The sequence below is a fragment of the Phasianus colchicus genome, chromosome 24, assembly GCF_987193195.1.
Source record: "Phasianus colchicus chromosome 24, bPhaCol1.hap1.1, whole genome shotgun sequence".
NCBI classification, from domain to species: Eukaryota; Metazoa; Chordata; class Aves; order Galliformes; family Phasianidae; genus Phasianus; species Phasianus colchicus.
The window spans coordinates 5,971,889-5,993,393 of NC_143459.1; the positions used below are offsets into that span (position 1 = coordinate 5,971,889).

Genomic DNA, 21,505 nt, shown 5'->3' on the forward strand with positions numbered 1-21,505 from the left:
CAGAGCTGCCGCCCCCGCCGAGCGCACCGCACCCCGGGGCTGGGCACAGCGGGGCGAAACGGAGAAAAGGGCTCCGGTGCACCGGGAGCGGGGGGGGGGGGCGGCGCACCGGGACGGGGCTTCGATGCACCGGGTGGGGGGTTTCGGCGCACCGGGGGGGGATGCTCGGTGCCGCCCTTACCTGCGCTCCGTCAGCAGCGCGTGGAGCCCCGGCGCGGCGCGGCGTGCAGCGGGATGGCCATCCCCGAGCGGCGGCGGCGGCTGCCGGTGCCCGGGAGCGCCCGGGGGAGCGCGGCGGAGGAAGCGGCGGCGCGCAGGGCCGGCAGCGGGCACGCGGAGCGCCGGGCCCCGGCGATGGTGGCGGAGGAACGCGGCGGCGCGCGCGGCTCGGGCACTTGCTGCATGCGGGGCGGTGTGACAGCAGCGGGCATGGCGGAGTGCGCGGCCCCGCCGCCGCCTTAAGGAGACCGCGGGCGGTGGGAGGAGGGGACGGGAGGGGGGGAGGAGGGGGTGTCCCCCCCTATCGGTGCTGGAAGGGAGGGGGCGGCCGCTGGGATGGTGCGGGGGGGGGGGGGGGGGGGGGCGATTGCGCTGGCTGCGCGTGCACGCGGAGCGGGGGGTGGGGTAGTGCACATGTGCAAATGGCTGTTGTGCAAACCAGGAGTGTGCAATGTGCGCGTGCAGACGTGCAGTGTGCACATGTGGGGATTGCTTTGTGCGGGCACGGGTTGCAACGTGCACACGCGTGGATTGGGTTTGTGAACCGGCGTGGGTTGTGTGCATGAGTGTGCACGGCTGGGTGCTCAGCACGCTGCTGCGTGGGTGCTGTGTGTGCACAGCACGGCCCTGTGCAGGGTGCGTGTGCAGCAGATGCGTTGCACGTGTGTGCAGAGCACGAGATCTGCAGGGAGTGCGTTACAGGGAGCACCTCCTTGGTGAGAAGTGTGCTTGGCACACACAGTGCTTGCACAAATGTAGAACAAGTGTGTGTGGCACGAGGATGTCCTGCAGGAGGATGGCAGAGAGCTCCAACCCCTCCAACAAAAGAGCTGCAGCACATGCAGGAGCTGCGGGAATTGCAGTGGGTGCAGGAGGTCTGTGTTCCCCCCCTGCTCTGTGCCCCGTGTGGGTGAACCTCAACACTGTGGTGACCCATGGGGGATTGAGAGCAGCCCTGTGCCCACCAAGCACTGACCCAGCACCGTTTCATCACTCACCACTGCTGGCAGCATCCAGCCCAGCACAGTGCAGCTGCATGCAGGGCCATGCCCACATTTTGCCCATCATCTCCCTCATCCCTCCCCTGCAGCCTGCTGGTGCCTGACCCCATGTCCCCAGACAGGCGCTCATCCCCTCTGGGTTGAGGCTGAAGGAAAGCACAGCAGCTCACGGGCTGCTCGTTACACCAGGGAGAGCAGCAGCGGTGGCTCAGACATCACTGGAGGATATTCTGTGCCCGTGTCTGTAAATACAGATCAGTGCAGATCGGAGCAGAAGGGCGATCCCAAGCCCACAGCTCTCGGGGTCACACTCTCTGCTTCCCGCTGGCTGTTTGCTCCCGCAGCTGACTGGGGCTGCACGCTTGATATGCTTCCAAATTTCCATGTCAGCAGCTCCAGGCGCCCTGTGAGCGCTGTGGGTCTCCGGGTGCCATTGCCATGGCCCAGCCCAGCTCCCAGCACCCATCCTAAGAGCTCCATGTGCAGCAGAGGGGCCCAAGCTGCAGGAGCTGGAGGCACCCACTGTTACCAGGACAACTGGGTGCTTTCTCTATAGCTGCTTTTTGCTTCTGCATCCCTTCAAACCTCCCCCTGTCAAGCACCACCAGCTGTGCCCGCAGCCACCAGCAAAGCACAGGGGTGACCAGACCCCCCTGACCTCCACGCTCTCCCCTCCAGGACCAGGTGGTGCTCAGGAAAGTGAAGAACCTCATCCCACACAGGGTATCTCACCACGATGTGCAGCACTGAGCACCACCAGCACTGGGCAGGGCCCAGCGCAGCCCTCCCCACTGGTTCCCACAGCACCCACACTGCTGTGCTTTCAGCACAGGGCTCTTATTTCCCCTTCACTTGGCACAGAGATCAAGGATGGGGCAGAGTCAGCAGGCTGGCAGGTCCTCTGTGTGTGGCCCTGGGGAGGATTCAGCACAAAGGAGCGCAGCGCACCATCAGCACCTGGAGCAGGGGGATGCTGAGGATGGCCCCAGGCTCCTGCAGCCCCTGCACCACTCCCAGGCTCTGTGTCCCAGCAGCAGTTTGGAGGCTGAGCCGTAAGGTGGCCCTCTGTCAGTCACTTCCTACAAACTTTGCTGCAAATTGCTCCAGTGGAAGAACAAAAGCCACGATAAATGGGAAGGTTTGGGTTTGCAGAAATACTCTGCTTTAATGGGAAGCGGAGGTGAGTGCCTGGAGAAGGGGCCCACACAAGGCATGGAGGAGCAGGGTGATGCCCATCGTTGGGGTGGACAGATCAGCCCTGTGCCCTCTGCCCACCCCCAGGCGGTGTAACACTGAGGTTCTCTGCAAGTGGTGGCAAGGAGAAAAGCAAAGAGAAAGGAGCAGGGGAAGCCCACGCGTGTGACCAGGATGTGAGAAAGCTCTGTGATAAATGCCACGGTGGGGTTTGTGAAGGACCAAGGTGTGCTGCTGCAGGGCACCAGCTGACCCCAGAACACCCTGACCCCCCCAGCACTGCCCTCCTGCCCAGGAGATGTTCTGAGCTCATCGTCGGCGCTGCGTCCGCCTCCAAGCGCTCTTGGACACGGACCAGCAGTGTGTCTGTGTCACCAGGGCAGGGCACAGGGCTTGGCTGCCGGGCTGGGCACAGCGCAGAGAGCTTCATGGGGAAACTGGGAGAAATGGGGGGAAATGGGGGGAAATGGCAGAATACCAACCTGGGGGCTGAGCACAGCATGCGGCCACCGGAGCCGCTTCGCCCCTGAGCAGCACTCAGAGCGCTGCGCACGAGCAGCCGCTCCCGAGCAGGAAACTTTGCATCAATATTCATCTCGATTAATAAACATGAGGCTGCAGAAAGCCCAGCTTAAACCTTCAGCAGGGAGGGTACCGCCGCTGCTCAGCATCGCCGGAGCTGAGTGCAGGCACACAATGCATTTTCACAGCAGGAAAGCCCAAAGGTTGGATGTTGGATGGTTTCCCCATCTCTTTATCAGCAGGACAGCATCTCCTGGGGCACGGGAGGCAACAGGGCCACCGTGGTGCATGGCAGCCCTATCGCCCTGGGGGTGTGCAGGGGGTGCAGTGGGGTATCCAAACCCCAGCCCTGGGGGAGGCAGGTGGGGAGGACTTGGGGACGTGGGCCAGGCGGCGTGTGGCTCCGGCACAGGGCAGCCCCACAGGACCCTGCTCCTGTCACGGTGCCAGCAACCCAGGGCATAAACAAGTGGCTGACATTTCAGCACTGCCGCCGGGCCCCTGGATAAAAGCAGAACATAATTAGCAAATTAATCAGGAGACAATAGCCGGGGATGTCACGCTGCCGAGCTGTCACTTGCTCTGTCTGGAGCTGACCCCGTGCCACTGGGCATGTTCAGGGCCGGGAGTGCTGGGCAGATGGCTGAACCCATATCCCCATATCCCCATGTCCCCATGTCCCCATATCTCCATGTCCCCGTGTCCCTCAGGGCGGTGGGTGCCACATTTCCTGCAGACAGAGCCCCCCCCAAAGGGCAGCACCCCCCTCTAAGAACAACACTTCAAAACCGTGAATCGGAGCGAATTTGCGTTCAGCTTATTAGACTCCCTGCAAATACGGCAAACCTCGTTCAAACACATTTTGGTGATAAAACGATATTGACTCTGAGTAATTAAAAATCATTTCCATATTCAAATACGGCTGATTGAGGAGCAATGGCTGCCTTTTAATTGCCTGAAGGGGAACGATCAACTTTGGGAGCACGCAGCTCCGCTTGGTGGGCTGTGGAGGAGGGGGAGGAGGAGGAGGAGGTGTAGGAAGAGAAGGAAAAAAGGAGGAGGAGGTGTAGGGAGAAGAGGAGGAGGAGGAAGAGGCGGAGGAGGGCTGGCACGCCGGCAGCACACAGGGTGAGGCTGAGGAGCTGTGCTTTTCCCTTGCACATCTTTGCACGGTGTGAGAGCAACAGCTGCTGTGGTCACTGCCATCAGCCCTAAAATGCACCGTGGGGACAGCCCTGTCCTGCAGCCCCAGTGCCCTGAGCACAGCTGGAGCAGTGAAGCTCCCTGGGTGCATCACGACTCAGAGCTCCCCAGCACCTCCCAGCACCTCCCAGCACCTCCCAGCACCTCCCAGCACCTCCCAGCACTAACTGGGGCTCTGCTCCACTTCCTATGGAAACCAACCCCCAGCTCAGCTCAGCCTCTGCACACATGGGTGTGCACAAGGATGTGGGTGTGCACAAGGATGTGAGTGTGCACAGGGACGTGAGTGTGCATTTAGGGACTATGGGAGGGCACTGGGGACGTGGGTGTGTAAGCATGGATGTGGGCATGCAGGGGTCTGTGAGTGCATAGGAGGCATGGGGGGGCCACAGTGGTACCCCACTCTCCATCTCCCCTGCTGCTCACACAGCCCCTTCAGTGCAGGGCTCCACAGCTCCCCAGCACGGGGGGGTGAGTGGGGCAGCACCTGAGGGGCACAGCAAGGAAGGGCCCCATGATGTGCACACAGCCTCACCCCAGTGAACGCTGCAGGATTGGCTACTGATGCGCTCCAGCCTGGCACTGCTGCTGGAAGCCTCCCGGAATGCAGCTCCAAAGCCTCTCCCATTTATTCCCAGCCCATCTGTCCTCAGGTGCCTTTTTACCTTCGCTCCCTCCACGCTGCCCACCCTCTGACGCTGTGCCACAAGGCTGCTCCCAGACGAGATGCTCAGCACAGGGCAGGGCCCCCCCCCCCACTCTCCACCACCCTCTGAGCAGATTCATACATTGGTTCCATCGATCTGCTCCTGCCCTGGGCTGTCAGTGGTGGGGATGGTCACAGTGAGCACAGCCCTCCCAGTGCCACAACACCGGCAGCGGTGTGGGGCGCACACAACTGCTGCCCCCATGGGAGATGTGGGGGAATTTTGGGGCTGTTTTTGTGTGTTTTTTTTTAATAACCCGGAGCCACCGGAACTCAGTGAGCTCAGAAAGCAAAGGGAGAGCCCAGCTCCCATGGGTTCATGGGGACACCAAGAATCGGGGTGAGCCAAACCCATAGATCCCCCCTGGGGTCCCATGGGTGCAGGGTGCACTTTCGCCCTTTCCCACCCACTGCTCACAAGGGGAAGATATTGAGGCTGAAACCGGAGGGATGAGAGCACCGTGGTGAAAGGGAACGCTGCAGAGTGCTGGAGGCAGAGCGGGCTCTGTGCCTCCTCCCACAGCACAGATGGATGCACCAGGGCTGCAGGCACCGCCGGAGCGTGCGGAGAAGAGGAGAGGAAGGGAGCGAGTGAGAGCGGGGTGTGTGTGAGCAGAAATTGAATTTTTATCAGTTTCTATGTAGATTGTGTTTATTCATCTGTCTCCCATCCATCTCTCCCTGCATCTCCCTATTTCTTTTACAAAATTACTTTCCTCCTTTGGCCTAATTTTGTTTGTACAGATAGCGGCCGCTTTCTTCCATTTCAGCATAAAAAATATCATTGTCAATGAGGTGCTCTGTATCCCTGGCAGAAGTTGGAGCAGCACCCGGAGCACTTCAGCCTTTTGCTCCCGCAGGGCTGCATTTCCATCACAAAGAGCCAATGCTGCTGTGTGCTCGTGTAGAAGAGGTGGGGAGCCATTTCTGGCAGTACGTGGCAGTGGCCACCTAACCCTAACCCTAACCATAACCTAACCCTAACCCTAACCATATAACCATAACCCTAAACATAACCATAATCTTAACCATAACCCTAATCATAACCTTAATCATAACCTTAACCATAACCATAATCTTAACCATAACCCTGCATCCCTGGGTCACCATGGCCACAGAGGGGGACGAGCTGCCCCCTGCCATGCGCCCCCCCAGCTGTGTCCCACACAGCCACCACTCCCTCCTGCTCACGGTGGGGAGGCTCCACTAATATTTATGAAGCGTCCTGGTACTGGAGATGAATGGCACTGATGTTGTCCAGAATACCAATGAGGCCGTTTTTCCCTGTGAGCTATTCTGAGCTGTACCTGTCACCCAGCTCTCCCCCTGCAAGGTCAGGGAGCGATGCACGGCACCAGCATGCCTGAGCCCGGAAAGCAGGAGCCCTCATGCAGCTCCCAGCCCACGTGCACCAGCAGGGAGAGCACCTCGATGCCGGAGCTGAGCTGTGCACGCCGCTTCCATGCGCAGCCCACAGCAGCAGCACCTCACTGTGCCACCGCGGTGCAACCGCTGGGGACAGGAGGCTCTGCCGAAGGGCGTTCCCATGGAGAGGTTCCCAGAAAGGCTTTGCTGAGGGCTGCTGCAGCTCATTGCCTCCCAGCCCTCCCGAGCCGACCGCCTTGTGCTGCGCTTTGCATTCGGGAAACTCAAACGCGCAGCGTGATTGATTCTCCCCCAGGGTCCGCCATGAAAAATGTATGGAATTACTCATGCAAAGTCCCACTTACACACGGGTCTTTTGTGAGGACATTAAAACACCAGCTCTTGTCAGCCGCTTACCCACTGTTTGCAATTTGCTCCCATTTATTATCATGAACAAACAAGCGCTGATTCTATTTTCCAGTCCTGGAGCATCACGCTGAGCTCCCAGGTCGGCACCGCTCTGGGGACAGCAGGGAGGGGGACACAGAGCCCAGGGCTTGGGGCAACTCAGGGGACCCCCATCCCTGATCCCAGCCCGTGCCCTGCAGCTGGGGCTGCTGGAGAGCACAGGGATATGAGCGTATTTATAAACACAGTGCTGAGAGGTGATGGGATGTGAGGAATACCATATATTGTATTCATCAGGCTGGTCTCGCTGGGAGGAACGAGGTTTGAATAGCATCACGCTTCCCCTCTGCTCTCAAAGCATTCCAACTTGTAATGCATTTCCCACCCCGCGTGAGCACCTCGCCGAGTCAAAAAGACGGATTTCCCAAAGCATCCAGAGCTGCTGGGAGCCACAGCTCTGCACTCAGAGCCCATCGCTCACTGATCCGAGCAGCCTGGGCTTCCCACAGCTCCCACCCAAACTTCCAGCCAGCGCTGAGCCCAGGAGGGCAGCGCAGGGGATGCTCCACCCGAGCTGTTATTTATTTGTGGGGTGAGGGCACCGGGGGCTCCTGGAGCTGTGAGGACCCTCATCCTGTGAGCACCCCGCTGGGCAGAGCTGCGTGACTGTTGGGATGATTTAGGGCAGTTTGGGCCTGAATCAGCTTCTGAACCACTTTGTCCTCCGTACGTTGGCAGTTCCTGTGGGAGAGCGAAGGAAATCCCTCCTGGTGCTGATGAGGATGGGGCATGGCTGCAGCACCGGGCGACACTGAGCAGGGCTGCGTGCAGACTCCAAATGGAGATGAAGGAGGAGAAGCTTTCCTGCAGATGAAAACGCATCGTTTGGGGCTGGAGACGTCAAAGGGATGAAAAAAAACACAACAAAACGAAGCAAAGCGCACCACTTCCCTCCAGAAATGAAACAAGTTGTGGTGTCAAAGTGAGAGATGCCTCTTCGTTCCGTCGGCTCCAGAAGGCTTTGTTCCTCCTGACTTTTGCAATCAGGGAAAATCAAAACATTTCACAGCAGCAGAAATCCCCGCGCAGCAAACATCGACGTCGCTGAGCCCCGGCTCGCTGGCTGCGTGTCGGTGTGCACAGCTGGGCAGTGAGCCCACGGGGCCTTCGAGTTCAGTTAAAAACTAATTGGCAGGAGGAGAAATTGTCCCTCTTCCCCTTCTGTCAGCCCCCAGTTGCATGTTGGGCGCTGGGCTTTGATGTGGGGAGGTCACTGGCTGGCTGTGGCGTGCTCAGGGTGGTGCAGTGATGGCGCTGGGGACAAAGCAAGGCTGAATGCAGCTCCCACCCACTGCAAGATGAGAAGGCAGCAGCAGATCCCCTATGGGACGAAGCTTATGGGGTCTGTCCATCGAAATGCTGGACCAAGTTGGGAACATTCTCACTACTGGATGCACAGGGATGCAGGCAGCTGCCCTCATGCATTAGAGCACAGCCAGGGATGAGGGCAGTGCACAGGGCAGAAAAGCTTTCCACTTCCCATCCCACTCCCTACCCATCCCATCCCCATCCTCATCCCCAACCCCATCCCACCCCAATCCCATTCCACCCCCTACCCACCCCCATCCCCATCCCCATCCCATCCCCATCCCCATCCCCATCCCCATCCCATCCCCATCCCCATCCCCATCCCATCCCCTTTCCACCCCACGTCCCTCCCTGCTGGCACAGACCCCCATCTCTCTGCCATGCCAGCAGCACGAGGTCAGGATGGCACAGCCAACCACAGGGCTGGCTCTGAGCCGCGTGGCGAGGCAGCGCACGCAATTAGTAAATTAATTATCGAGCGGTAACGGAGATTTCATAGCTCGGAGCTGTCACATCAACAGTGTTTTGTCAACCAAGATGACGACTGGTAGAATTATTACTGCAGTGCTGGGACTGAAAACAGAGGAGAGAGAGACTTGCAGGGAAAGGGAAGGATAAAAATATAAAGGGAAGAGATAGGAAGGAACAAGATAAGTGGGTTTTGTTGCTAATGGAAGCTGGCACGGGGACAGAATCTCAACCATTATAAGACAACACACTACATTACTAGTGGCTCTGAATGATCCACTTAATTAACAAGCAGCGCAGAAGGAGCCCCTGCTCCGCCACCAGGAGCACGGGGAGCCCACGAGCACCACGGCACAGGTGGGACCCCAAAGCCGAGGGGTTCCCAGGGCAGCACAACCCCATGGCACTGAGGAGCATCACACGCCGGCCCCGCCGGGGGCTGAGCGGCCGCAGCCAGGCGCGGCGGAAGAACGGCTTATGTAAATTATTAATAATAACGCTTCACACTTCTAATAGTGCCTTTCAGCCAAGGATCCCGGAGCTTTACAAACACTAATTAATTAAGTACAGAAGACAGCTCAGGAGTGGGGAGAGCGCGATGCTCCCCGGCTGCTCGCTCCTTTGGCACGGGCAGGAGGGATGGGGAGGGATGGGGAGGGTGGGCACCGCAGCACCGCAGCACCGCAGCATCCCCTGCCCTCCCCCTGCCCCAGGCAGCAATGGGGTAACACTGCTGCAGCGCCCACAGCACTGAGTGACAACACCAGGATGTGATTTCCACTCCCCACCCGCTTCCCCTTCACTTCCCAGGCCCAGATTTAAGCGGCACATCCAATCACATATATATAAATAACACCCCGCCCTCCCGCTTGGGAAATGCATTCCTTCACTTCCCACCCGGCCGGGCTTTAAATATCCCCACGTAAATGTTTGCTGCTTGTGGGAGCTCCATTGGGTGCAGCTCCACCCAGGGCTCCCATTGCCCACGAGGGACAAATCGGCCCCAGCAGCACTGGGTGCAGCGGGGCTGGTGCTGCTCACGGCGCCCAGAGCCATGCAGAGAGGTGACAGCCACGAGCCCACAGCACTGCCATCGGATGGCACTCACTGGTTTGGGGCCAGAAGGCAGCATTGAGTGGAGCTGCTGGGGAGAGTTCCACCAGCGTGCATCCTCACCCTTCTATTCTGCTCCTCACCTTCACCCAAAAAAGCCCCCGGGGGGGGACGGCAGGATTGCGTCCCTCTTGCTGAGGACAGAAGGAGGCAGTGGGGCAGTCGCAAATAGCATTTGCATGTTGAAGTGCCTTAATTCTATTTTAACACCTCTTGGGCTATTTTTACCGCGGCAGAAACACAACAGGAGGACAAGGCCAGAGAAAGGGCGAGGAATGAGCTGAAAATATGGGGCAGAGGCAAAAAAAATTAAAATAAAATCCCACCAAGAGGGAAGGGCAACATCTGTGCCAACATCTGTGCTTGGAAACCCCTCCAACAAAGGGAAGATCCCCAAAAAACACTGCTTCCCCTTCGCCACCTGCACAGCTCAGGTCACACCTCTGCTGGCGTGGGAAGAAGTTGGGACTGAATGGGGCGTGAAAGGAACTTCAGCTCCATTCACAATGGAAGGGCTTTTTAAAAAAGGAAAACGTGCAATTGGAACATCTGCTCATCCCCTCAGTCTGAATTGGCTCTTCCAGTGCCGTTGTTGAGTTTGTGCTGAATTCCTGCATGGCAGCAGGGGTGGACTGGCAGCGCAGCCCTGTCCCCAAGCATGGGGTTGTTTCAGGTGAGGGTGGACCCCCACAGCCACAGGGGACAGCCCAGAGCTCAGCAGCATCCCTGCGTGTTGCCAGGACAACGGGCTGTGATGGAGTCGGCTCCATTGGGGACCACAGGTACAGGGAGAAGTGTGTCCAACCCCAGCACTGCAGGCATGGGGAGCAGATGGAGGCAAATGGAGGGGTCCCCCCCCACACCCAGCACCGCACCACCCCCAGCACAGCAGCTCGCACCACCCGGAGGCTCCGGAGCAACATAAAGGTGCAGCTTCATTTCTTTGCTGTTGGTACCATGGCAACCTTTCCCACTTGGTTTAATTACGGGCGGTTGCTGCCTTGGAGGGGGGGCCGTTCCCAGAGCCACGCTGCAGGGCAGGGGATGCAGGAGTGCTCCCATGGGCTGATTCACCCTTGCAGACCCGCAGCCCTGCTGCCCATGGCCGAGCACCCCATGCACAGGGATGACAGCTGAGCCCACATGGGGAATGGGATTTCCCTCCTCCCTTTGGCACGGCCCCAGGGGTGGGTGCACCCAGCAGCCCTGGCCCTGCTCACCTGTACATCACTGCTCCTCAATCACAACATCCTCCATCCAAAGGAGGACCAGAATAACAGACCCATGCTTCCTGGGCACTGCTGTGGCCTCGCACCCCGACGGGAGGGTGTTTGGGACCCCTGGAGCAACCAAAGGTGGGCCCCAAAGGAGCAGTGTGGATGTCTGCAGCCCTGTGGGATGTTGTGAAGGCAGCAGCGGAGCCACCAGAGGATCCTCGTCACCAATTACCACCAATTACCCTCCGCAGTGCTGACCTCGAGCTGCCATGCGGCCAAACAGGGCTGCATCGTGGCTGGGCAGCAGGGACTGCGAGCACTGCGGTGTGCTGGCATGGGATGTGGGGCAGGATGGGGCCGGGGAGCCCGGGCAGCTGGGAGGGCATCTCTGGAGGAACTGCACTTAATGCAATTAAGAAGAGAGAGTACAGGAGGTGTAAATAAACCCCTCTGAAGCAGGGCAGAAAACACCTGAGCCGGCTCAGCAGCAGCGAGCGCCGGGCTTCAAAGGTCACCTCTGGGCATGAATTTTAATTTCACACAGGAGTTTTGCTCATTTGTTAATTATTTTCAGATGAAAAGGGAGATATTCCTGGAACGGGTGAAGAAAGGGCTAAAGCAACATTTGAATTTCAAAGGCAAGCTGTTTGCAAGGGAAACAGAAGATGAGCAGGGGAAAATCTCTGCCAGCAGAGAGCGGCTGGAGGGGGTCCCTGAGCTGCGGGTCAGCACGCGGAGATCGGCGGGGAATGGCATCACATGGAGCATGTGGGCACGAGTCCTGACCCCATGGCATGGCACGGGATGCTCGGGATGCCATGCCAAGGCCTCTGCAGGGGGAGTGTAAAGGGTCTATCCCTGGGGAAGGGGGAGGAAAGAGTGGAAACGCGGAGCCGGAGAGGAGAGAGCACAGTGGGGAGAAGAGCAGACAGCTTTTCCCTCCTCCTTTTATTTTTTAAGGCAATCGTTTGCTTTTTATGGAGTCTGAGGCCCGGGGAGGATCGCAGCGCATTGCACATAAAGCTCAGTGTGTTATGGCTGCACTGCACCCTGCATGCCAACGCCCCAATGCCCACAGCACTCTGCACCCACTACAGCAATGCAGCCGCTTTTGGGGAGGGCACAGCACCCCCAGAACCCGGCCAGGATGGGGCCAGCAGCCCCACCACGTCAGCATGGGGAGAAGTGAGATCAGACCTCCGTGATGCCTTTGCTGCCCTTGATCCCCTGCTGGAGCTGCTGAGGGGATTTTGCTCTCAGCTCAGCGCAGCGGTTCTGCCCTGCCAAAGCCAGGGGAAGTCCGACTCCAGCAGCTCTGAGCCCGTTCTAATCTTGTAAAACTAAACGCATTTACACCTAATGCAGAATTAAACCACCCCGCAGAGAGGTAAATCCCTACAGATGAGCTTAAACGTTGCTGCTGAGCAGAGCTGGGACGGGAGCTGGAGCCGCGCTGCGGAGATGGGAACAACCCCAGCCCTAAAGGGCACTGTGACACCCAGCAGTGTCACTGCAGCACCCAACAGCATCGCTGCGACACCAACAACTCCACCACAACACCCAACAACACCACAACACCCAACAACTCCACCACAACACCCAACAACTCCACCACAACACCCAACAACATCACTGTGACACCCAACAACTCCACCACAACACCCAACAACTCCACAACACCCAACAACTCCACCACAACACCCAACAACATCACTGTGACACCCAACAACTCCACCACAACACCCAACAACACCACAACACCCAACAGCATCGCTGCATCACCAACAACTCCACCACAACACCCAACAGCATCACTGTGACACCCAACAACTCCACCACAACACCCAACAACTCCACAACACCCAACAGCATCACTGCAACACCAACAACTCCACCACAACACCCAACAGCATCACTGTGACACCCAACAACTCCACCACAACACCCAACAACACCACAACACCCAACAACTCCACCACAACACCGAACAACATCACTGTGACACCCAACAACTCCACCACAACACCCAACAACATCACTGTGACACCCAACAACTCCACCACAACACCCAACAACAGCATCACTGTGACACCCAACAACTCCACAACACCCAACAGCATCACTGCATCACCAACAACTCCACCACAACATCCAGCAACACCACCCTGACACCCAACAGGGCCACAGCAACACCCAACAATGTCACTGCAACACCAAACAGTGCAACTGTGAGACTCAACAGCAGCACCACCACGACACCCAGCATCACTCCAACACCCAAACACCACTCTGACACCCAGCAACACCACGACACCCAACTCCATCGCGACACCCGACAATGCCACTGCTACACCCAACACCACAGTGACACCCAATTGCACCCAACACACAACACCACCACCACCCCAGCCCCCAGCCCCCCGTCCCCGTGCCACCTGTGCCCCATCACCAACCACCGGTGCTCCTCCAGAGCACCACGTGCAGCAGCACTCGGTATTTTGTATGTCTACAAGAAAATACCAAGTGGAGTTTGCAAAGATTAGGCACATTTAAATGCAAATTGTGTTATTTCTGTCTTGAAAAGTGTCATTAATACATTTTCTGCAATTTGGAAAAATCAGTGGCAATTATTATTTTTTTTTTTTTTCAAAATGAACCATTAGCCAACTTTCATTTGAAGGGGGAGAAATATCAAGAAAATCATTATGTGACTGACACGTTTCCTCCCAGGCCTTAGAGTTGCCGAGCTGCTTTCTCATACCAAGAATAATTAGCAAGAGAAGGGGTGAAGAGATCCTTCCGTGAGCTGGGTGGGCACAAGAGCCTCACAGGGAGCTCTGGGGAGGGCTCAAAGACCCAAAGAACCTTCACATGTATCACTCAGCTTAAAACCAAGCATGCACCCACGTGCTGCCTGCTGCAGTTTTTCCTCTTTACGAATGGATGAAGAACCACAGAAAAAAGAGGGAAATGTTGGGACAGGGCTGAGGCGCAGTCTGGCACCCATCTGTGCCTTGCTTTGCTCTGGCCATGCAGGCTCCCCACCACTGAGCTGCTCGATGAAAGGGGAAGGGAGAAAAGAAAAGAGGATCTGTGCTGAGATTGAAAGAGAAAGGGTAAAAAGGAAAAAAATAATAATATAATAAAGGGCACCTGATCTTATTTGATTCATCGGAGTGAAAGCAAAGAGCAAATTTACATAACACTGGGAGCGCTCATTAACTGATGCTCGATGACAGCCCGCACCTCTCCCTGCTCCAAGGCCCAGCGTTGCCCAGAGGGGCTCCGTGCTGCAGCAGCCCTGCCTGGGGAGGGGGCTGAGCCACGGCACCGTGCCTGTGGTCCCCATGAGGAGAGGGATGGGGCTGCCACCTCCAGCCCCCCAGACACGGGGGGACAGGAATGCCCTAATGCATCATCCCTGCCTCTCGTTTGTTCTCCATCCCCTTTGCAAATCCCCATTCTGGGCAAGGCGGGTGCATCAGGGCCAGTTTGTTGCTTGCATTCCCCCTCAAATGAGAGCAGCCAGGTTGGAGTCACCACACTTCTCCCAAATGCCATGGTCACCAGCTCTAAGTGCTGCTTGCAGCAGGGCCGTGAGGTACCACGGTGGTGGCACCTGTGGGATGCAGAGCACAGGCATCCCAAAATCACCCACAGGCTGCAGCACAGAGATGCACAGCAGCAGCAGCATGGGCGCAGTGGGGATGCAGAGACCCCCCGCCCCATCCATCCCATCCCTGGGCTGTCACTCTCCCTCTCCCAGCAGTGTGCCCTAAATCCCAGAGCCACTGCTGACTGCTGCACAGCACACACAACCAACCCCCCCTCCCACCACCCAGCCCTGCTGCCGAGTGATGGATGGGGGCTGTCACTCCTCCCAGCCCTCTCCTATGGACGTTTGTTTTAATACACACCATAACCCCCAGCTCAGCCACCCAACACAGGGACCAACGCCCGCAGGGAGGGCAGCAATGGGACGGGACTTAAAGCCCCCATGGCAGCAGGCGGTGCCAGGGGCTCGAGGCCCCAGCCCCACTGACAGCTCCTGCCCTCGGCTGGGCCATCACCTCCGCCAGCAGTTCCATCCCTGCTCCCAGTGAGCATCTCCGCTCGCTTTGCAACCATGCAAGGGCTGCACGGCGGAGCCCCTTCCCCTGGGGTGCCCAGTGCTCCCAGCAGCGGCTTCGGAGCCGCGTTCAGTTTGGGATACCTGCTGAATGCTTAATCAAAAGAGCGTATTTCACCCGACGGCGTGACAGATTCCCTCTCCGCTTTTAGTAGCTTTTTTCATGTCCTCTTTTGCTCTGATATGGATCCAATATCTCCTGCAGCGTCGAAGGCCATAAAGATAAAAAATGGGGTAATTGTGGCAGAAGTTTATTGGTGGGAAAATACGCGCGCGCACAGCGCGGCGCTGACAGCTATTTTTTGGGCAGGTCGGCGGCGCGGGGGGACCCGCGGGCATCAATCACCCCGTTCTCCACCTGCATCCATAACGCTGCTGCGGCGCAGGCGGCGGCGGGAGGTGGCTGGGATGACAGAGATGGCTCTGAGTGCTGAATCCTGCAGAAATCCAATGCAAAAACCACGCGGGGCAAGACGGAACCGGGGGCTGCGATAGCCTGCAGTGGGACGGGGCTGCTGCAGGCAGCACACAGCATGCAGCCAGCACCCTGGATGCAACCTGCGTGCAGTGAGGACCCTGTGAGCAACTGGCATCATGCATGCAACCAGGACACTGCGTGCAATGGGGACCCTGCATGCAACTGGGACCCTGCATGCAACCGGGACCCGCATGCAACCAGCACACTGCATGCTACTGAGGTCTTGCATGCAACTGGCAGCCTGCAGGCAAATGGAATCCTGCACACAAACAGCACGCTGCATGCAAACAGAACGCTGCAGCTGGCAGAGCACAGGGGATGGAAACCATTCAGAGCAACCAGGCTGGCTGCTCGCTCAGTGATGCACCATATCTGGAAAGAGAAGGAGCAGCACGGGCTGCACTCTCTGGCACCATAGCTGTCCCCAGTCCCGTGCCATGGTGGTGTGAGATTGGGGTTGGCACATCCCGTGGGAAGACTGCAGCAAGAATCCATTGGCGTGTCCCAGGGAAGTACAGCGACTGCAGTAAGGATCTATTGGTGCAGCGGGGCAATGGGGAGCAGCAGTTTGTCCCTGGCAGACGGCAGCACCGCGCTCTGCTTCGTGCATCACCATCGAGCCGCCAACGGAGCACTGGCGCCCGGCTCCTCGCTGCTGTGATGCTGCCTGAGTCACACAGAGCCCCGCGCAGCTCCGCGGGCGGCACTGCGTGCTGATTTATACCCAGCAGATTTGTTACATCCAACTCAGCGATGGGAAATGGAGAGAAAGCGCCGAGATGGGCTCTTTGCAGAGCCGCTCCTTGGCGATCGCTGCGCTTTGAAGGATGTTGGGAATCACAGCCCGATGAATTGCAGGCTGCGAGGAAGCAGCCGACGATCTGCCCGCACTCCTTCCCTGCTGCCAGGTCCGACCCACCCCCATGCCATTCCCCAGCCAACAAACAGAGGCTGTGCTCTGGCAGAGCCTGGATGAACCCTGACCCCAAAACGGCCCTAGGGATGCCCACTGCCCTCCCATTCCCTTCCCAGGAATGACCTCCCTGGATTCTAACTTGGCAGCTGTGTGGCACATCCCCATCTCTCCCTTGGCACCCAGTGCTGGTGCTGAGCACAGCGCTCGCTTCTCGTTCCTCTTTTCATTTCCAAATCCCCCCCAACCACAGTACTGACCCCCAGCAGCCGGTTCAGCTGTGCACGTCCTGCTGCCAGACCCAGTCCCAAGGAGGCAGAGCTGCAGGCAGGGCAGCCCTGGAGCAGCAGCAGTGCAGCAGCAGGGACCGGAGAAGCCTTTTTGGGGATGCACACCAATGGAGCTCAAAGGACACGCTCTGGGTCACACCATGCATGGGACCCCCCCCCCCAGCACTCCCTGCAGCACTTCCCAACCCATCCACCCCTCGAGAGCCCCCGGTGCCGGCACAGACCCCACTGCATCCCCATCCCCAGGAGCGCAGCGCTCCGTGCCGGGCAGAGATCTCTGCGCCGTGGTGCCGAGATGACTGAGGCTTCTGAAGTTCACACATTTGCATTTGCCTCTTTTCCTGAATAAAGAAGAAATCCCACGAGCTCCTCCGCCATCCGCGATTACCAACAGTTTATCAAAACCCACAGCGCGTCCGCCCCGCTCCCCGCAGCGCCGACGTCACTGGGAGCACTGGGATGGGACACGATGTCAGTCATGGGGGCACGCAGCAGAGCTCAGGTGCCACCGCGGTGAGATGAGGTGACGAGCGGCACTGGGGACACTGCCAGCCTCACTGGGGGGAGGAAGCCGGGCTGAAGGGCCATAATTAAAGGCCTCCTGTCAGGGTATTCGTACCTCGGTGCAACCAGTGAATGCATTAGCGTGGATCCCACTGGGGCTGTTGTGCTGTTTTATTTGATGGCTTTAATTAATTTATTTCCCTGCGCACAACCACTTGCCGACTGGTGGCAAACACACACGCTCAGCCACGTCCTTCTCACGGGGGCTCTGCAGCCACGTGGTGACCTCGGTGACCTTGGTGATGGCCCCCAGCTGTCCCCAGCTGCAGCACAGCTCCCCGCTCCCTCTGCCCCCTCCAGCCTGCGGCAAGGCTGCAGGGATGCGCTGAGCAGACAAAGGTCCCCACTCATCACTTCGCCATGGAGAGGAGCACCATGGAGCACGTTTGTGGCCACCATCCTTTCCCCACCAGAAGCCATTCCCTCCTGACACACAGCACAGCAGCCTGTAGAGGCGGCTAAATCGCTTCTTCCAAAGCGACAGCTTGGGGAGTGCGTGCAAGAAATGAGGTTCAACAGCCCTAATCCTGTATCCCCAGCCCTGTTCACACCCATCTGCCTGCATGCAGCCCCCAGCCCATCCCACAGCCCCATCCCAGCCCACATGAAAACTCATTCTGCCACTCTAACCCACCTTTCCACTCGGTCTCCAATGAGCCCCACCACCCAGCCATGCACTGTGCACCACGCACCACAGTGCACCATGGAGGTGCAAGCATTGCCCCAGCTGCATGCACACCCATCTGCATGCAAGTGTGCAAATGCACGTGCAAACCCACACGGCCATGCACACAGCAACGTGCACCCAGCACAACTTCAGGGCCTCCCCTGCTTTCTCCTGCCACATCCCAGCAGCCGTGCTGTGGGGCTCCCTGAAGAGGAGCAGGCAGATGTTTGCTCTGCGACAATCTGCGTCCTGCTGGATCCCATCATCATATCAATTACCCCGAGCACTCATCCGTGGAGCTCAGCAAATTGGGATGGATGGAGCCTCCTCCCCGCCAACAGAGGGGCAGGGGTCCCACACAGCGGTGCTGGGGATGCCAAACACTGACAGCAGATGGGATGTCATGGAGAATGGGTGGCAGAAGGGACGGGCAGAGCCTGGGGATGAGTTCCCACTGAGGAGCAGGGAAATGCTGCACACCTCCCCATTCCCAACCTGGGGTGCCCTGCAGGAGGGAGCTGAGCATGGGGTGGGTGATGCCCCCCAGGCCAGGGGTGCAGTTTTGTGTGTGCGTTGTTATTTTGGCAGTGCTGGAGTCAAGTAGCTCAATTAAGCAATAACTGCCTCTGCACAGCCGCCCACACAGCCCACGGTAAATAATTAAATGCTGAAATAATACGGCAGATGGGAAGCAGAGAGGAGAGAGACCGCGGGGCCGAGAGGAACCCAAACGGCCCCTGGCACAGCAGCAGCTGCACAAGGCTGGGAAGTCACTGCAGAGCCACACAGAGCTCTGGCATCGCTGCAGGAGGAGGGGGGGAGTTCCTTACAGCTGCTGTGCACCGCTGTGATGTGCATCAGGAATGGTGACCACCAGGACTGTGGTACCTCAGGGATGGAGAGATGGATAAATGGGGATGGGATGGATGGGGATGGAGATGGAGATGGAGATGGAGATGAGATGGAGATGGAGATGGAGATGGAGATGGAGATGGAGATGGAGATGGAGATGGAGAGGTGAATAGGGATGGGAATGGAGATGATGGGGATGGAAATGTCCTTTTCCAGCTGCCATTGCTGGTGGGAACAAGGCACAGCCCACTGGGAGCGAGGCACAGGGAGAAGGCAGTTTGCTGAGGATAAGGCACAGCTCAGTGAGGATAAAGCACAGCTTGTTGGGGACCACATCCATAGTTTGTGCTATGGCAGCCCCACGCTCCCTGCTCCCCGTGTCTCAGGATCTCCCCAGCCATCTCATTCCAACCACAGAAGGACACCATGCCCCAGAAATGTGGGAATACACAGAACGGAATCCCTGGAGGGGCAGCACCATGAAAAACATCGTGGAAGATGTTAATGCAGCCGCGCTACCGATTTGGACGTGAAGCACATACCAGGCAAACCCGCCGCCCCACTCACAGATCATCTGCATTTATCTCCTTCAACCAGCTACAGGAGCATCATTGAAAGGCCTAATTACAAGCTGCTGATAGATAAATATTAATGCCAAAACTCCAGGAATAAAAATACAGCTCTGTGCTCCGAGGGCTCAGCGCTGTGTGCGCACATTCCAGGCAGAGGAGCCAATGCAGCCGCTCAGCCTCCCCAGCACTGGGCACTGAGGACTGTCGGGGGCTGCTGGGGGCTGCTGTCACCCAGATCTCGGGGGGCACCAGCGCTGTGTGGCTGTGGGAGCTGCAGCATCCTCTCCATATTCGCATTTCTATCACATCCTCCTCAGACAGCCGCGGCGGCACCGCCAGCTCCGCTCCTCCATCTGTTTAAATGCCACCTCCAGAAGGGGTTGGCTCCAGGCGTCCTCTCCCCTTGCCACTTGTGTCCCATCTCCCCTTAAGCATTCACCTGTTGGAGGAGATTTGGGTGTTGTGGAGCCTGGGAATGGGGTAGAACTCACCTCCCAGGGGCTGGACCACGATGGGCAGGGGGTGGGGCTCGAAGACCCCGTGGGCAGTGGCACCTGTCAGACCCACAGACATCACCACCCTGCATGGAGCACAGCCCTGCCCGCGGCCACTGCTGCTCATCTCTGAGTGCAAATTGAATCTCAGCTGCCAAAGGCTTTTCTGCACGATCTACCTGCCCAGCGCCTGGCAAATCAGATCTGTAAAACAGCCCGGGAGACATCTCCAGATCTTCATCTCCTTCATTATCAGCTCCTGGCAGAGCCCAGAGCCTCACTTACAGCTTCATCTCCTGCTCCAGCAAAGCCGTGGGGGTGAGATGCCATTGTGTGACGGGTGGGACACCGACTGCACTGTGCACAGGGGGTGCACACACACACAGCACTGCGTGCACACACACAGCACTGGGTACACACACACACAGCTCTGGGTACACACACACACAGCTCTGGGTGCACACACACAGCACTGGGTGCACACACACAGCTCTGGGTGCACACACACACAGCTCTGGGTGAACACACACAGCACTGGGTGCACACACACAGCTCTGGGTGCACACATACAGCACTGGGTGCACACACACAGCTCTGGGTGCACACACACAGCTCTGGGTGAACACACACAGCACTGGGTGCACACACACAGCTCTGGGTGAACACACACAGCACTGGGTGCACACACACAGCTCTGGGTGCACACACACACAGCACTGGGTGCACACACACAGCTCTGGGTGCACACACACACCTCTGGGTGCACACACACAGCTCTGGGTGCACACACACACAGCACTGGGTGCACACACACACAGCACTGGGTGCACACACAGCTCTGGGTGCACACACACACAGCTCTGGGTGCACACACACACAGCACTGGGTGCACACACACAGCTCTGGGTGCACACACAGCCACGTGCCCGATGCACATCTGGAGCTGCCCAGCTGCAGCCCTCCCCCAGCTGCCTGCAGGGGCGGTGGTGGCAGCAGGGATTCTGTCCCCGTAGGGGGTGGGACGGGACGTGGCCGGGTGCTGCAGCACAGCTCCCCCCGGTGCAGCGTCAACAGCGTTTCCCTGGAGCTGCTGAATAATTTGCATCCACTGAGACGCAGCTCCTGGGCTGTGTTTGTCAAAGTCAATCTGCAGCTCGCTGCCTCCGGAGCGCGATGGCGACACGCGGGCTGAGCGGGGACCTCGGCGTGGTGTGCTGTGCCCCCCCCCCATGTGACACCCGCGGCCACGTGCTGCAGGATGGCACAGTGCCCCGGAGCTGAGCGCAGCGCCCAGGCCGTGCAATGCCCCCCACGTTCCCAGCGCTGGGGGTGCGGGGGCTGCTCTCTTCCTTTATGCACTATCTATAGTCCCCTCTATGCCTCTATATATAGATGATGTATCTCCTAACTGATCTCTTTGCAATCATAAAATCATTAAATTAATTAACCAAGGGGAAGGGAGGGAAGGCGGGACGTTCCCCAAAGAGCAGACGTTCATTTCACATTTATTTGTACCAGAGGAAAGGATCGCCCACCCCAGGTGCTTCCCACTGCCGACCCCCAGCACCCCGGGCAAAGCAGAGCTGAGGCCACAGGCACAGCCACCACCAGCTGCACTGACACCCATAGCTCTCAGTGCCTCGCAACCCCCAGCCCCCCCTCCAGCCACGCAGTGATTGATCGCCTGTCTGCCCGCAATCCCTGCGTGTCACTCAGCCTCTAATCCTCAGCCTTGCTGCATTCTCCTCGCTGACAACCGGCT

The 21,505-nt window shown here is 58.3% G+C and overlaps 1 protein-coding gene across 2 annotated transcripts in view; it reads right to left on the reverse strand.

Moving 5' to 3' along the window:
• Nucleotides 1–21,505, reverse strand: part of ADGRB2 (adhesion G protein-coupled receptor B2) — a 69,177-nt gene that overhangs the window by 23,119 nt on the left and 24,553 nt on the right. Inside the window, exon 1 of one of the 2 annotated variants that reach the window (XM_090124212.1) lies at nucleotides 182–336. The exons of the other annotated variant lie outside the window; for it this stretch is intronic. The gene's annotated coding sequence lies outside the window, so the exon portion shown is untranslated. Of the gene's footprint in view, nucleotides 1–181; nucleotides 337–21,505 lie in introns of those variants that run through there. 2 annotated transcript variants of the gene reach the window in all.